This window comes from Eptesicus fuscus, chromosome 10 (genome assembly GCF_027574615.1).
Source record: "Eptesicus fuscus isolate TK198812 chromosome 10, DD_ASM_mEF_20220401, whole genome shotgun sequence".
NCBI classification, from domain to species: domain Eukaryota; kingdom Metazoa; phylum Chordata; class Mammalia; order Chiroptera; family Vespertilionidae; genus Eptesicus; species Eptesicus fuscus.
In genome coordinates, this window is record NC_072482.1 from 38,484,929 (window position 1) to 38,503,086 (window position 18,158).

The 18,158-nt window shown below is 37.6% G+C and overlaps 1 non-coding gene across 1 annotated transcript; it reads left to right on the forward strand.

Annotated features, from left to right (window-relative positions):
* The first annotated feature begins 5,770 nt into the window (after nucleotides 1-5,770).
* Nucleotides 5,771-5,848, forward strand: MIR9257 (microRNA mir-9257). Its single transcript, NR_128954.2, has one exon. It is a non-coding gene; the product is annotated as a microRNA mir-9257 (primary transcript).
* Nucleotides 5,849-18,158: the final 12,310 nt, after the last annotated feature.

The window sequence follows — 18,158 nt, forward strand, 5'->3', positions numbered from 1 at the left end:
TGTTTCTGCTCAGATCTCTCTGACTTTCTCTCAACACACATATTCTTCTCCCATTATAAAGCTTGAATACATATCAAATTTGAAATATGAGCAGATATACTATTTAGCTGCTACAGAAAGAATAGAGTAAGCCAAGTCATTATTTAACAATTTGTATTGTCTCCCTTATATCTCACTGAGAAAGCTTTTCACTTAAATTAGAGCACAGTTCCTTTTAATCTAACAAAAATTTAGCTCGTTACCAACAATCAAATAATCCCTTACTTATTTAAATGTTATTAGTAATTCACCACTCAACTTTTTTTCCTCCAAATTAAATAATCCTAGGAGCTTGGAATTTGTTTTTTCTAATGTAAGTTTTAGTTTGCACAAGAAAGACATATCTTCATGGACATATATGTTTTATTTTTAACATCTCTTCATGATCTAACAGTACAATTACAAAGATTAACGTAGAAAAGCAATTTTAGAACATATTCCCCCAAGATTTAAAGCAACAGTAGATGGAGTAGAAAAAGCTGTTCCAGATGGCAAGAAACTTAAAGGAGAAGTCTGTAGGCATGTTGTATCATATGAAGATGTCTGATGGATGGAGAGTGGGCTGGACTGCTCTGAGAACAGTGGAAGGAGAGACGATAGACTCGGGGGAAGGGATGCAGTTGCTAGTGGTGGTGTGTTAAACAAAGCATGCTATTTATTATCAATGTGCTTTTAAGAGGGAATTTGATGGCAAGAGTTATGTAGTAACTTGCCTTTACATGTACCCAAATTCGTAAACTAAGGACCCCAAAGAAGAAAAATTATTTTATTCATGGAAAGGAAAGGGGGAGGTTTATCTGACAAGTTAGTGAGGAATCTCTGCAGAACAAAAACACTCAGAATCAAGGACACCAAAGTAGACACTGTTGTTGGAAAGGAGAATGGTTGTTTAAAAGAGTAAGATCTTCAGAGTGCCCACAAGTCTGACTTGAGATTCAGATATGAGAGTAAGACATATATGAAAGTAAGATCCAACTCAAAATTGAAAAAAAGCCAATTTAGGTTTAAACTGACTTTTTAATAAAAAATGGGGTTTCCATTTTTCCAAACTCCTATAGGAAGGCCTGTCTAATTTACGACCTTATTTTATAAATTGCCTCTATTTTTCTTATCTTATTTAAATACTTGGCAAAGATCTTGACTTATGCCTCTGTACTTTGTTCCCTTTGATGGCTATAGTCATGTGTATTTGTTGAAGTAGTGGTTAGCTATTTCTACCCTAAAGAATGAGTTCTATTATACAGTTAAAATTTAAAATATTGTTGATAGCAAGTAGATCTTTCAACTGAGATGTATATGTTCAAAATTTAAGAAAAGCTTATAATTTGGTTTTGAGGTTACACCTACAAATTCCATTGCATTCATAATTTTCATGCTTACATTTGAGTGCATAAAAATATTGGTGTGGGTGAAATGGTTATAGTGGATTTTTTAATGTTCATCAGAACTTACCAACTGATAATAATTTGTATAAAAACTAATGTAGCCTTTAAATGAGATCTACTGGTAAGGACATATGTGTTATTTCCTCTCAACACTTATCAGTATAATGTAGCTGAACATTATTCTAGAACATCTTTCTTAAGAATATCAAGTAAGCTGTACCGTATTAGAAGGAAAAAATATATTGCCTTTTTCTCTTGCCATCCTCACCGCTCTGGTTTGCACATGTTACACTTTATACTTGTTTTTGTCATTCAGTGTTTTGTTGTGTGTGTGTGTGTGTGTGTGTGTGTGTGTAAATATATGTATAAGATTTCCATATTTCCCTGATACAGCAAATTTTCGGTTTTCTCAGCATCTCTACAAATTTCCTTCTCTTCCATCACTCAAACTTTAGTTTCCAATGGTAAACCAAATATACGAAGTAAGATACACAATTAATTTGGACAGAACTTAAGAGCTCTAAAATATGAAGGAATCTATTCTTTGCTTCTTTTAGTTGAGACAGTCACACATTAAGATATTCAGTATCTCTTATTTTTAGCTCTCCTGCTTATTAGACAAAAGACTAGAGAGATGATTTACACAACGGGTGTGAAAAGAGGAAAAAACAGTTCCTTCCTCTGCTTTTCCATAGGAAAGAAATGAAGTAATAAACAGCAAGAATTTTCTGTTTGTGAAGCATGTGTAGGGTATCCCAAAAAAATGTATACACACATTAGTAAATGCCTATTAACATAGCATTTTTCTATGAGGATGATTATAAAGCTCATTTCCCTTTTATTCAGCCAGTTTCTTATGTGGTCTCTTCTTTTTCCTTTTTTTTTTTTTAATTTTTTATTTTTTTAAATATATTTTGTTGATTTTTTACAGAGAGGAAGAGAGAGGGATAGAGAGCTAGAAACATGATGAGAGAGAAACATCCATCAGCTGCCCCCTGCACACCCCCCACCAAGGATGTGCCCGCAACCAAGGTACATGCCCTTGACCGGAATCGAACCTGGGACCCTTGAGTCCGCAGGCCGACGCTCTATCCACTGAGCCAAACCGGTTTCGGCTCTTCTTTTTCCTTTTTATTATTAAGAAATTATTTTAATAGAAATGAATTTTTTTAATGGTAAGAATAAAAATAAGAAGTTCTGTCACAAGTTTTGGTGACTTGTACTACTACTGTGAAACTGTTTCTTTTTTCCTGGGCAAAATGATATGAGTTAAAATAGGGACCCAAAGTCGATCTTTACTCTCTGTCCCTTGTCTCCATCTGCCATTCCTACTTCTATCTTATTCTCATTGCAGCATTCTTACTTTCTCTTTGTACATCAACTGAAATCATCATTTACAACACTGGCTTTCAGTCAGACCATCATGTGTACAACATTGTGTCCAATACATGGAGATACCAGTTCACCAGAGGCTGATGGTAGATATGAGAGCTAATCGGAAGCAGCTGAGACTTCCCTCTACACCTGGAAAGCAAAGACTTCAGTGATAGTCTGGCCAGTCTCCAGAAATTATCAATTATTAAAACCTAACTTTATTTAGGAGCAATAACTCAATTTATTGAATGGACTGAAAGAGGTATGAATCAATAGCTATCCATACCTTTTAAATTTAAATATAAAGAATTCATATTCCTGAAATAGAAACAATTTATATATATATATAAACTATATATATATATAGTTTTTAGTACAAAGTGTATATATTTTACAAATACAAGCAGGAATAAATTCCACCAAGTTATTTTTAGTAACTACAAAATAACAAATTTTGTGAAGTAATCAAGTGTGATATAGATTAATATTAAAACATTTTTTTCAAAGTACGTTTTGGAATGAGCATATAATTTCCATATTTTAAAGAAATTTAACAACTAATTTCTAACAGAGTAGTTTCAGTTTTATAACATAAACTATGAAAAGGTTTAAGTCAAGAAGTTCTCTAGCCAACATTAGATCAAAAACTTACAAATCTAGAAATCAAGGGTTGCATTGACTCCAAAACTTTTTTATAGTGTCCATGATTTTTCTTTTACTTTCGTTTTTTTGAAAAAGTACAAACTTTTTAAATATAATATTTTAAATTAAAATATTTATGCTTCAACACATTGGAACCTAGAAATCAGCTCTTCTTATCTCAGGAGCAATTTTTTAAGCCTCTTTATTCTGGAAAAATGTCAAATGTTTGAGAAAGTAAAGAAAACAGAAATATGACCCACCAGGTATCACATTCCCAGCCTTCATAATTATCCACATTTGGTCAATTATATTTCACCCCCTTTTTGTTTAAATGTCTTAAAATAAAACTTAACATTACCCCTGTAAAAAATTTGATCTGTAGTACAGAAGCAAATTTTAACTAGGTTAGCTCTGACATTGATTGATTGATTTATCTATTTACTTTCTCTTATATTAAACATTTTTCAAGCAACTATCATATTCTAGGCACTGTATTAAGCCTTGGAAATTGATTGGCTGGACAAGGTCATTGGGATCCTTTCTAAAGAAGTTCTCTTATGGTTGGAAATGTAAACTGCTAACAACACAGATCATATCACTCATGTGCTTAAACTGCTTAAACTCATTAAATGATGCTTCATGAACTCCTGGACAATCCTTACTATGACATGAGATCCCTTATCACCTGCCCTCCTCAACCTCTTCCCACTCAACTCTACCCACTGGACCAGAAGCACTCTAAACTACTCCTATATGGAAATAATTACTCAACTAAGCCCTCCTTTCATTTTCTGCATATCCTGGTCTCTCTTTCTGGACTTCTCATCTCAGAATCAGACCAATTCTTATACAGTTTTCAAGTCACGACCTAATCCTCACTTCCTTGAGAAAGCCTGTATGCCTCTCCTCCCAGCAGATAGCTAGGTGTTCATCCTCTGTCTTTCCAGAACCCCTTTCGTATGTCTCAACTGTAGCACAGCTTTCAGGTATGTTACAGTTTTATATCATTCTGATTCACTAATATTTTTTCTGTAGAACGAGCTCTCCATTTTAGTTTTCTATGTCCCCAGTATATGCAACAATTCAGAATATACAGCAGGCACTTAACACATTCAATTGTTTTCCTTGGCATATGTCTATTAGATAAAAAAACTATGGTCATTTCTGGAATTATATTAGTACTAGAGGTCCAGTGCACGAAATTCATGCACTGGAGGGGGGGATTGGAACTAAGCCGGCAGACGGACATCCCTCTTGCAGTCCAGGACCCCTCGCTCCTTACCGCCCACCTGCTTGCTGCTCCTTACCACTCAACTTGCTGCTTCTTCCTTAGCACTGCCACAGAGGCGGGAGAGGCTCCTGCCACCGCCACTGAGCTCACCAGCCATGAGCCCAGCTTCTGGCTGAGCAGCACTCCCCCCTCTACACCTCCCCCCCATAGGAGCGCACTGACCACCAGGGGTCAGCTCCTTCATTGAGCATCTGCCCCCTGGTGGTCAGTGCGCATCATAGCGACCAGTCGTTCTGGTTGTTCTACCATAACAGTTGCTTAGGCTTTTATTATATAGAAGTTGGTTCCTAACAATGACCTCGGTTTGCCCTAATTTCACAGGATATTTTACTTAAAGGAAGAAAACAAAATATGTGTTGTATTTAAAGAAACACCAGAATATCGTGTAACGTTTGGACATTAGCTCTGTCCTTTCAGAGCCTTCATTACAGAATTATTTAAAATGAAGGGATGTATGGTCCCTGTATTTGTTTCTATGTATTAGGTGGAGCTGCTATATATCTCCTGGTCTTGGCACAGAGGTCTTATGTAGTAGGTGTCCTTTGGGTGCCCAGTTGTGCAGTCTCCTAGTCACCTGAGCCGAATGCTCCAGGTTTGTCCCTGTGTGGTTTGTGTGTGCCCTTTTGTTGTAGTTGAGCCTTGATTGCTGTGGGCACATCAGTGGGAGGGATTGACCCTTAGGCTGATTGGTTGTGAGGACTGGCTGTAACTACAGTAAAGGAACTGTTTTGCAGCGGCTGACCCTCTGTCATAGGATTCACTTTAGCAGGATTCACTTTAGCAGGATTCTGATGCCTGCTGACTCCTCCCCTTGGGTGTATAATTTATGGAGATGGTTGGGTGCTGTTTTGGTGTGGTCTGAAGCTGGCTGCTGGGTCTATTGGTTCTGGACCCTCTTGAGAGGGGCTCTGGTACAGGCCCAGGTCAGACTCTGTCTATGCCCTGTCTGGGGCCACTGTGTATGAGCTACAAAAGGATCTATAGATGGTTGCCACTTGCTGGGATCCGAGGCTGGTTCCCACTAATGCTGGACTTTGAGCTGCTTAGTAAGAGGTTCAGGGCACACTGAGGCCAGATGCTGCTTGTTTGGTGTTTGTGAACCTTTGAGAGATTTTTAGGAAAGTCCACAGCAAGAGCCAAGACAGGGTGTTTGTATGGAAAAGCTACTGGAAGCAGCTTGGGTGGGCCAGCAAATTGGTGGGGTGAGGTCTTGAGGAATCACCAGGGCAGGGCCAAAGGTGTTAGCCAGGTTGATGTAGACTCAGATATGGTGCCTGCCTACACTTGCAAGGAGAGGGCTCAGCAAAGGAACAATGGCTTCTGCCAGCACCTTTGTCTGGGAGAAACTGTCTCCTCAGCCCTCACCCTGAAGTCGGACAATTCAGTTCCTCCCTGTATGTATGTCCCTGCTGCCTTTCAAGCTACTGCCCCAGTGCTGGAGCTCAGAGCACGTAATCTGTAAGTGAATGAGTCCATTTGTGAGCCTTTTTAGTGGAACACGTAGGATTCTAGGAGCTCTTCTCTCAACTCAGCTACAATCCTTGATGGTTTTCATAGTCAGAAGTTATGGGGACTTCTCTTCCTGGGACTAGAACCCCAGGCTGGGACTCTTCACATCTCAGGGAGAACCACTGCAGCCACGATATCCTTTCTGATTTTTAACCACCATATGTGGGTGTGGGACCAGACAGTTCCATGTCTCTACCCCTCCTACCAGTCTCAATGTTGCTTCTTATATTTTCTTAATTATAGGACTTGCATTTAGCTAGATTTCAGGTGGTCCTCAGTGATGGTGGTTCTGTAGTTTAGTTGTATTTTTGATGTGGTCATGCATGGAAGTGAGCATAGCATTTACATACTCCATCATCTAAACCAGAATTCAGTCATGCTTCATGCTCTTCTTATTTTTCTTCTACTAAAACCACACTTAGATGTATGAGTAGGTATGTATATATAATATAAGGCACATATACACATAATAGCAATGTTTTATTGGACATATAAGCAAATTTTAGTAAAGAGGAAATGAGAAATAGCAAGGAAAGAATTTAGTAACTTTCTAAAGAACAGAAGTTAATGGTTGATGGATCCAGAGTCAACAATGGAGTCAGTCAGGTTTCATATTTTAGAATGTGATGGGGCATACAAATGCACATTAAAGTTTACTCATCTTCAGTTGATAGTAAGCTTTTATGGGAAGAAAAGGCAAAGCTAATGATATCAAGTGGCAGGTTCCTAAGATGAACTACTAGACAAGGATCTATAGTTATTTTAGACTAGAGGCCCGGTGCACGAAATTCGTGCATGGGGAAAGTCACCTCAGCCCAGCCTGAACACTCTCCAATCCAGGACCCCCAGAACCCCTCGGGGGATGGCCAATCCCGGGCCTAAACCAGCAGTCGGACATACCTCTCACAATCCTGGACCGCTGGCTCCTAATCGCTCACCTGCCTGCCTGCCTGGTCGCCCCCAACTGCCCCCTCTGCCGACCTGGTCGCCCCCAACTGCCCCCCTGCCGGCCTGGTCGCCCCACACAGCCTGCTGTTCAGCTGTTTAGTTGTCCCTCATTAATCCCCCTTCCGGCCTGGTTGGCCCACGCAGCCTGCTGTTCGGTCATCCATTCGGTTATTTTGGTCGTGACAGCCCTTGGCTTTTTTTTATATATTAGGATTATTCCCTATAAAACATTGTCCTAAATAGCTTTTGTACCAAAAACTAATGCAAAGTGCCACAAGGAAGAGTACTGAAAACAAAAAGCATTATCCCATGGTACTATACATTAACATTAGAAATATTTCTCTGCTAACTTGTGATGTTGAGCATCTTTTCATATGCTTATTTGCCATCTATATATTTTCTTTGGTGAGGTATCTGTTAAGTTCTTTGGCCCATTTTTTAATTGGGTTGCTTATTTTCTTGTTGAATTTTAAGAGGGTTTTTTCCTCTATTTTGGGTAAAAGTCCGTTGTAACAGACGTGTGTTTTGTAAATTAGAAGACAGCCCATGGCTTGTCTTATAATTCTCTTGACATTGTCTTTCACAGAGTAGAATTTTGTAATCATAATGAACTCCAGCTTATCAATTATTTCTTTTTTAATTAACATATTTTATTGAAATGCTTTAAAATTCTGTTCTTGTAACACTGGAATACACAAATAATCCTTAATGGGGATTAGAGACTTACTTTTTGTATCTTTATATTTTTTTTTACTGTTGCTCTAACATGTTTTATTTTTTTCTTTTTAAAATTTTTATTTTTAATTACAGTTTACATTTAATATTCTTTTGCATTAGTTTCAGGTATACAGCATATGGTTAGACAATCATGTGCTTTACAAAGTGTTCTCAATATTTCCAGTACCCACCTGGCACCATCTATGTTTTTTTTTTTATAATGTTACATGCAATAATAATTAATATTTCAAGAAAAACAAAAACTGTACTAACATAGTTATTTTAGTATAATATCACAAAAGTTGTAGGAAATATTAAAAATCTGCAAATAACAGGATTACTTCTATTATATTCTAAAATATTTTTTTCTCTGTGTCTATTTTTGTTCACCAGTTTATGTTGTTCATTATATTCCACAAATGAGTGAGATCATGTGATATTTATCTTTCTCTGACTGGCTTATTTCACTTAGCATAATGCTCTCCAGGTCCATCCATTCTGTTGCAAATGGTAAGAGTTCCTTCTTTTTTACAGCAGCGTAGTATTCCATTGTATAGATGTACCACCATTTTTTAATCCACTCATCTGCTGATGGGCACTTAAGCTGTTTCCAAATCTTAGCTATTGTAAATTGTGCTGCTAGAATATAGGGGTGCATACATCCTTTCTGATTGGTGTCTCTGATTTCTTGGGATGTATTTCTAAAAGTGGGATTTCTGGATCAAATGGAAGTTCCATTTTTAATTTTTTGAGGAAACTCCATATTGTTTTCTACAGTGGTTGCACCAGTCTGCACTCCCACCAGCAGTGCAAGAGGATTCCTTTTTCTCTGCAACCTCGCCAGCACTTATCGTTTGTTGATTTGTTGATGATAGAGTGTGAGATGGTATCTCATTGTTTTGATCTCGGATGATTAGTGACTTTGAGCATGTTTTTAATATGTCTCTTGGCCTTCTGTATGTCCTCTTTTGAAAAGTGTCTATTTAGGTCATTTGCCCATTTTTTGATTGGATTGTTTATCTTCCTTTTGTTGAGTTGTATGAGTTCCCTGTAAATGTTGGAGATTAAACCCTTATCGGAGATAACATTGGCAAATATGTTCTCCCATGCAGTGGGCTTTCTTGTTGTTTTGTTGATGGTTTCTTTTGCTGTGCATAAGCTTCTTATTTTGATGTAGTCCTATTTGTTTATTTTCTCCTTAGTTTCCATTGCCTTAGGAGCTGTATTTGCAAATATATTGCTATGACATGTCTGATATTTTGCTGCCTATGGATTCTTCTAAGATTTTTATGGTTCCCCATCTTACGTTTAAGTCCTTTACCCATTTTGAGTTTATTTTTGTGTATGCTATAAGTTGGTGGTCTAGTTTCATTATTTTGCACATATCTGACCAATTTTCCCAACACCATTTATTGAAGAGACTCTCTTGACTCCATTGTATGCTCTTGCCTCCTTTGTCAAATATTAATTGAGCATAATGGCTTGGGTCGATTTCTGGGTTCTCTGTTCTTATCCATTAGTCTATATGTCTGTTCTTGTGCCAGTATCAGGCAGTTTTGAGAACAGTGGCTTTGTAATATAGCTTGATATCTGATATTGTGATCCCTCCAACTTTGTTCTTCTTTCTCAGGATTGCTGTGGTTATTCAGGGTCTTTTTTTATTCTATATGAATTTTTGGAGAGTTTGTTCTAGGTCTGTGAATATTCCGTTGCTATCTTAATGGGGATTGCATTGAATCTATAGATTGCTTTGGATAATATGGACATTTTAGTGATGTTGATTCTACCAGTCCATGAACACGGTATATTCTTCCATTTGTTTATATCTTCCTCTATCTCTTTTTTCAATATCCTGTAGTTTTCCGAGTTCAGGTCTTTTATCTCCTTAGTTAAGTTTATTCCTAGGTATCTTAATTTTTTTGTTGCAATGGTAAATGGGATTTTTAAAAATTTTCTTTCTCTGAGTTTATTATCTATACTAATGAAAGGGTAATATGCAAATTGGTCAGAACGCCCTCACAGTAATGACTGAACAGCAGGCTGCGTGGTACGACAAGGCTGGCAGGGGGGTTGGTGAGGGGCAACCAAACAATCGAACAGCAGGCTGCGTGGGGCAACCAGGCTGGCAGGGGGGCAGTGAGGGGTGACCAGGCCAGCAGAGGGGGGCAGTGAGGGACGACCAGGCTGACGGGGGGGGGGGCAGTTGGTGGAAACCAGGCCAGCAGAGGGGGCTGTGAGGGTCGACCAGGCTGGCAGGGGGGGCAGTTGGGGGAGACCAGACCAGCAGGGGGGAGCAGTGAGGGGCAACCAGGCCAGTGGGAGGGGGCAGTTGGGGGAGACCAGACCAGCAGGGGGGAGCAGTGAGGGGCAACCAGGCCAGCGGGAGGGGGCAGTTGGGGGCAACAAGCCTGGCAGGAGGGCAGTTAGGGGCAATCAGGCTGGCAGGCAGAGGTGGTTAGGAGTGATCAGGCTGGCGGGGGGTGGCAGTTACAGGTGATCAGGCAGGCAGGCAGGTGAGCAGTTAGGAGCCAGTGTTCCCGGATTGTGAGAGGGATGTCCAATTGCTGGTTTAGGCCTGATCTCTGGGATTGGGCCTAAACTGGCAGTCGTATATCCCTTGAGGGATCCTGGATTGGAGAGGGTGCAGGCTGGGCTGAGGGGACCCCACCCCCATGCACGAATTTCATGCACTAGGCCTCTAGTTGGTGTATAAAAACGTCATAGATTTCTGGGTGTTAATTTTGTATCCTGCTACAATGCCAAATTCATTTATTAAGTCTAGTAGTTTTTTGATGGAGTCTTAGAGGTTTTTCTATGTACAATATCATGTCATCTGTGAATAATGACAGTTTTACTTCTTCTTTTCCAATTTGGATGCCTTTTATTTCTTCTTCTTATCTGATCACTATGGCTAGCACTTCTAGTACTATGTCGAACAGGAGTAGTGAAAATGGGCATTCCTGTCTTGTTCCTGTTCTTAGGGGAAATGGTTTTAGTTTTTGCCCACTGAGTATGATGTTGGCTGTAGGTTTGTCATATATGGCCTTTATCATGTTGATATATGCTCTCTCTATCCCCACTTTGCTGAGAGTTTTTATCAAAAATGGGAGTTGGATTTTGGCAAATGCTTTTTCTGCATCTATTGATATGATCATGTGATTTTTATCTTTCAATTTGTTTATGTGATGTATCACATTTATTGATTTGAGAATATTGTACCAGCCTTGCATCCCTGGAATAAATCCCACTTGATCATGGTGTATGATCTTTTTAATATATTGCTGGATTTGCTAGAATTTTATTGAGGATTTTAGCATCTATGTTCATCAGGGATATGGGCCTGTAATTCTCTTTCTTTGTAGTGTCTTTTTAAAAATTTAATTGATTTTTTACAGAGAGGAAGGGAGATGGACAGAGAATTAGAAACATCGATGAGAGAGAAACACCAATCAGCTGCCTCCTGCACACTCCCCACTGGGTAGGTGCCCGCAACTAAGGTACATGCCCTTGACTGGAATCGAACCTGGGATCTTTGAGTCCACAGGCCGATGCTCTAGCCACTGAGCCAAACCGGTTAGGGCTCTTTGTAGTGTCTTTATCTGGTTTTAGACATAGAATAATGCTGGTCTCATAAAAAGAGTTTGGAAGTGTTCCTTTCTCTTGGATTTTCTGAAATAGTTTGAGAAGTATAGGTGTTAGTTCTTCTTTGAATGTTTGGTAAAACTCCCCTGTGAAGCCATCCAGACCTGGGCTTTTGTTTGGTGGGAGGTTTTTGATTACAGCTTCTATTTCATCATTGGTTATTGGTCTATTCATTTTTTAAAATATATTTTATTGATTTTAGAGAGAAAGGGAGAGGGAGAGAGAGATAGAAACATTAATGATGAGAATCATTGATTGGCTGCCTCCTGCACGCCCCCTACTGGGGATCGAGCCCGCAACCCAGGCATTTGTCCTTGGCTGGAATCGAACCTGGGACCCTTCAGTCCACACGTGATACTCTATCCATTGAGCCAAACCAGCTAGGACTTATTCAAGTTTTTTGATTCTTCCTGATTCAGTTTTAGGAGATTGTATTTTTCTAGGAATTTGTGTATTTCATCCACATTGTCCAGCTTGTTGGCATATAGTAGTTCATAGTATTTCCTTACAATCTTTTGTATTTCTGTGGTGTCAGTGGTTACTCCTCCACTTTCATTTATTATTTTATTTATTTGGGTCCTCTCTTTGATTCTTGATGAGTCTGGCTAATGGTTTATCAATTTTGTTTATCCTTTCGAAGAACCAGCTTTTGGTTTTATTGATTTTTTGTATTGTTTTTTTAGTCTCTATGTTATTTATTTCTGCTCTAATCTTTATTATTTCCTTCCTTCTACATACGCTAGGCTCTTTTTGTTGTTGTTCTCTTTCTAGTTCTTTAAGTTGTAGGGTTAAATAATTTATTGCTGATTTTTCTTGTTTTTTGAGGTATGCCTGTTGTGCTACGAACTTCCCTCTCAGGACTGCTTTTGCTGTGGCCCAGAGATTTTTGGTTGTTGTATGTTCATTTTCATTTGTTTCCAGGAAGTTTTTTATTTCTTTCTTGATCTCATTGGTAACCCATTCATTGTTTAATAACATGATATTTAGCCTCCAGGTGTTTGAATGTTTTAGTGTGTTTTTACTGTAGTTGATTTCTAATTTCATTCCACTGTGATATGAGAAGATGCTTGATATAATTTCAATCTTTTTGAACTTGTAGAGATTTGTTTTGTGTCCTAACATGTGATCTGTCCTTGTGAATGATCCATGTGCACTTGAGAAAAATGTATATTCTGCTGCATTGGGGTGAAATGTTCTGTAAATATCAATTAAATCCATTTGATCCAGCATGTCCTTTAGAGTCTCTGTTTCCTTGTTAAGTTTTTGTCTTAAAGATCTATCCAGTGAAGTCAGAGGGGTGTTAAAGTCCCCTACTATGACTATATTGTTGTCGATCTCTCTGTTAAAGTCCTCTAGAAGTTTTTTTATATATTTAGGTGCATATATGTTTACCAGGGCTATATCCTCTTGTTGGATTGATCCCTTTAGTATTGTGTAGTGACCTTTGTTGTCTCTTGTGATGGTGTTCATTTTAATGTCTATTTTGTCAGGTATAAGTATTGCTACTCCAGCTTTTTTTTCTTTTCCATTTTCATGTAAGATTTTTTTTCCAACCTTTCACTCTCATCCTGTGTGTGTCTTTTGTTTTTAGGTGGGTCTCTTGTAGACAGCATATACACTGAGTGGGCAGATTATTATGATCTCTGAACGCATAATAATCTGGCCACTCAGTGTATATCCATATAATAAAAGGCTAATATGCAAATTATCCCCTCGACCAGGAGTTCGACCAGCAGGCAGGCCAGCCAAGTGCCCATGTCCCCTCCCCCTGGCCAGGCTGGCCATACCCCACCCATGCAAGAATTCATATACTGAGTGGCCAGATTATTATGCATTCAGAGATCATAATAATCTGGTCACTCAGTGTAGTTGGATCATGTTTTTGTATCCATTCAGCTACCTTACACCGTTTGATTGAAGCATTTAATCCATTTACATTTAGGGTTATTATTGATAGGTACTTATTTATTGCCATTTTAATTCTGAATGGCTAGGTTTATCTCTCTGTTTCTTCTTCTCATTACAGCAATCCCTTTAGCATTTCTTGTAATGATGGCTTGGTGGTGATGTACTCCTTTAGCCTTTTTTTTTTTGTCTGGGAAGCTCTTTATTTGATCGTGAATTTTGAATTATAGCCTTGCTGGATATAGTAATCTTGGTCTCAGGTCCTTGCTTTCCATTACTTTGAGTATTTCATGCTATTCTCTTCTGGCCTGTAGAGTTTCTGATGAGAAATCAGGTGTCATCCTTATGGGAACTTTCTGCCTCTTCTGGCACACCTGCTATTCTTATATTGTTATGCTTTACATTGTCCCACTGCTCCCTTAAGCTGTCCTCTGTTTTTTAATTGTTTTTTTCTTTTTGATTTTCTGATTGTGTGGTATTTTCAACTCTGTCTTCTAATTCCCTGATTCGATCCTCAGCTTCCCCTAATCTGCTGTGCATTCCTTCCAATGTGTTCTTTATTTACTTTTTGTCATTCTTTATCTCAGACTGTTCTTTTTTCATAGTTACTATATATTTTTTCATGCTGTTGAGCATCTTTACCATCATTACTCTGAACTCTGTTTCAGATAAATTTCTTATCTCTGCTTCATTAACTCTTTTCTGGAGAATTCTCTAGTTCTTTCATTTGGAGGTTGTTTCTTTGTCTCCTCATTTTGGTTTTCTGTTTGAGTTTGAGACTATGTATTAGGTAGATCCTCTACACCAAGCATGTCAAACTTGCAGCCTGCGGACCGAATGCCTCATTTATTTGTCCCATGTTAGCCTTTGAGTTTGACTTGCTTGCTCTATACCTCTCAATCTCTAATGCAGGACAGTGTTAAAGGCTGTTTCTAACTAATTAGATCAGGCAAAGACTCAAAGCCTCCAGAAACCACCTCTGCCTACAGATTGATAGGATTCCAACTTGAATTGTCCCCCAGGCAATGGCCCTCAGGTGTGGTGGGAGTTTTTTTCAACAGGGTGGGGCAGTTGCTTCTGCCTGGAGGCTAATTGTTATTTTTAATCTGTTAAGTGGCCTCAGGACAAGGTGTTTTCCAATAGCATGTGTCAACTTTCTTCCCCCCAGGCAAGGCAAATGTCTATGTAGGAAAGATGTCCTCTGCTGTGTGAGGGAATGCTCAGCCCAGGAAACTAGGGCGGAGGGGGGGGTGACCTTCTGAGTTCTATTCCCTGAGTCCCCAGTCCTGGCTTCTGCTCTCACAGCTCCAGTCCACATCACCCTCCCTCTTCCAGAGCACAAGGTGGGCGGCTCCACAGGGAATTTTGTATGTTGGCTCTTTAAGAAGGTGCCTGAATTTTCAGCTATTACTCTCTGGCAGATAGCACCCTGCTGCTTTTCACAGCCAGATGTTATCCCAGAGTTCTCAGTGGCAACCCCCCACAGTTGAGATATCTCTCCAGGACTTCAGTTGCTGTCTGTGGGTGTCCAGCCAGCCCTTTCATGCCTCTGCCCCTTCTACTAGTCTCTATGTGGTCTCCACTTTCAGTCCTTGGGTATCAGGGTTCTCTCCTGCGAGTTTTCCATTGATTATTCAGGAAATTTTTCTGTATTTTAGTTGTAATACCAGTTTGTTTCTGGGAGCATGTCTGTGCAGCATCCAATTACTCTGCCACCATTTTTAATCTTTATCAATTGTTTCTTTCATGGATTCTGTCCTTGGTGTTGTATCTAAGAAGTGATCATCATACCCAAGGTCATCTAGAATTTCTTCTATGTTATCTTTTAGAAGTTTTGCATTTTACATTTAGTCTTTTCATCCCGTTTGAGTTCATTTTTTTGAATGTGTTAAATATGTGTCTACATTTATTTATTTTCACATATGGATGTCAATTGTTCCAGCAACATTTGTTGAAAGACTATCTTTGCTCCACTGTATTGCTTTTGCTCCTTTGTCAAAGATCAGTTAACTATATTTATGGGGGAGGGGTCTATTTCTGGCCTCTTCATTCTGTTCCATTGATTATTTGTCTATTCATTCACTGATACCACACTGTCATGATTACTGTAGCTTTATATTAAGTATTGAAGGTGAGTAGTGACAGTTCTTCAACTCTGTTATTGTCCTTCAATATTGTGTTGATTATTCTAGGTCTTTTTCTCTCTATATAAACTTTAGAATCAGCTTGTCAATATTCACAAATAATGCTGGGATTTCAGTTGGGATTGCACTGAATCTGTAGATCAAGCTGGGGAGAATTGACATCTTGATAATATTGAATCTTCCTATCCATGAATATGGAATAGCTATCCATTTTTTTTTTAGTTCTTTTTTGATTTTGCTTATTAGAGTTTTGTAGTTTTGCTCACATAGATCAAACATATATTTTGTTAACATACACCTACATATTTCAAGTTTTGGCATGCAATGAAAATGGTATTGTGTTTTTTATCTCAAATTTCACTTGTTCATTGCTGGAATACAGGGAAGAATATTTTGTTGAAGATGCTTGCATCTATATTCATGAGAGATATTGGTTCATAGTTTTCTTTCTTGTGCAGGCCTCATAGAATAAGTTAGTAAGTAGGCTTTCTGCTTCTATTCTCTGAAAGAAATTATAGAACTTTGCTATAATTTCTTTCCTATATATTTTGTAGAGTTCACCAGTGAACCCATCTGGGCCTGCTATTTTCTGTGTTGGAAGGTTATCAATTTCTTTACTAGATGTCGGGCTATTCAGATTGTCTGTTTCTTGTATGAGGTTTGGCAAATTGTGTCTTTCAAGAAATTGGTCCGTTTTATCTTAGTTTGTCAAATTTGTGAGCATAGAGTTGTTCATAGTATTGCATTATTATTTTAATGTCCATAGACTCTCTAGTGATATTCCCTCTTTCATTTCTTATATTAGTATTGTGTCCAATCTCTTTTTCTTCTTTGTTGTTTGGTTTGCTTAGAAGCTTATCAATTTCATTAATCTTTTCTAAGAAACAGCTTGTGGTTTTGTTGGTTTTCTCTGTTAATCTACTATTATGGTTTTTTTTTATTTCTGCTCTAATTCTTATTATTTCCTTTCTTCTGCTTGTTTTGCATTTAATTTGCTCTACTTTTTCTAGTTTCCTAAGGTGGAAACTTAGTTGTTGTTTTTTATTTTGACTTGTTTTTCTTTTTCTAATATATGCATTTAATACTATAAATTTCCCTCTAAGCACTGCTTACATTGTATCTCACACATTTTGGTAAGTTGTTTCATTTCCATTTAGTTAAAAATATTTTAATTCTCTTGTAAAATTCTTCTTTGACCCATATGTTACTTAGAAGTGTGCTGTTTAATCTTCACATGTTTTGAGACTTTTCAGTTGTCTTTCTGTTATTGATTACTAGTTTAATTCCATTCAGGTCTGAAAGCAGACATTGTTTGATTTCTATTGTTTTAAATTGTTAAGGTGTGTTTTACAGCCCAGACTCTTGGTGAATATTCAATGTGAACTTGAGATTGCATGCTTATTCTGTTGTTGTTGTATGAAGTTGTCTATTTATGTCAATTATATCCAGTTGTTGGTGTTTTAGAGTTCACCTATGTCCCTCTGGTTTTCTGCCTGCTAGATATGTTTATTTCTGATAGAGGGGTATTGAAGTCTCCAACTACACTAGTGGATTTATCTATTTCTTCTTGAAGTTCTATCAATTTTTTGCCTCATATAATTTGACACCATGTTGTTAGATGAATACACTTAAGGATTCTTATATTTTCTTGGAGAATTGACTGCTTTATCATTATGTAATATCCATCTTTCTCTCTTATAACTTTTCTTGCTTTGATGACTGCTCTGTCTGAAATTAATACAGCTACTCCCATTTTCTTTTAATTAATGTTAGTACAGTATTTTAGCTTTTAAATAGTCTTGGAGTGGTATCTTGTAGTTTTAATTTTCATTGCCCTAATGACTAATGATTTTAAACATCATTTCATGTACTTATTTGCTATTTCTATGTCTTTTTTTTTTTTTTTTTTGGTGAAAGGTCTGTTGAAATCTTTTGGCCCTTTTTATAATTGTGTTATTTGTTTTCTTATTATTGATATCTGAGAGGTGGTTTTTAAAAAACATCTGGATAGAAATTGTTTATCAGATATAATGATTATTTGCAAATATTTTTTTCTTAGTCTGTGGCTTATATGTTCATATAACAACTTTTACTTTCTTTCCAATTTCTCTTCATTCTCTTATAGTATCTTTTGAAGAGCAATTTTTAATTTTGAAGCCAATTTATCAGTTTTTTCTTTTAAAAACCATGCTTTTAGAGTCATATCTATAAAACTTTTGCCTAACCCAAGATTTTCTGTTTTTTTTAGAAGTTTTATAGTTTTAGGTTTTACATTAAGTTCTATGATCCATTTTTAGTTAATTTTTGTATATGATGTGACGTATGGATCAAAATTTTTGCATATGCATGTCCAAATTTTCTAGTATCATTTGTTCAAAAGATAATTCTTTTTCCACTGAATTGTCATTGCTTCTTCGTCAAAAATTCTATTACAATTTCTAATTTTTCATTGCTAATATAAAGAAAAACAACTAAATTTTAAAAATACATTTTAAAAATGTTTTTATTGATTTTATAGAGAGATGAAAGGAGAGAGAATAGAAACAATGATGAGAGAGAATC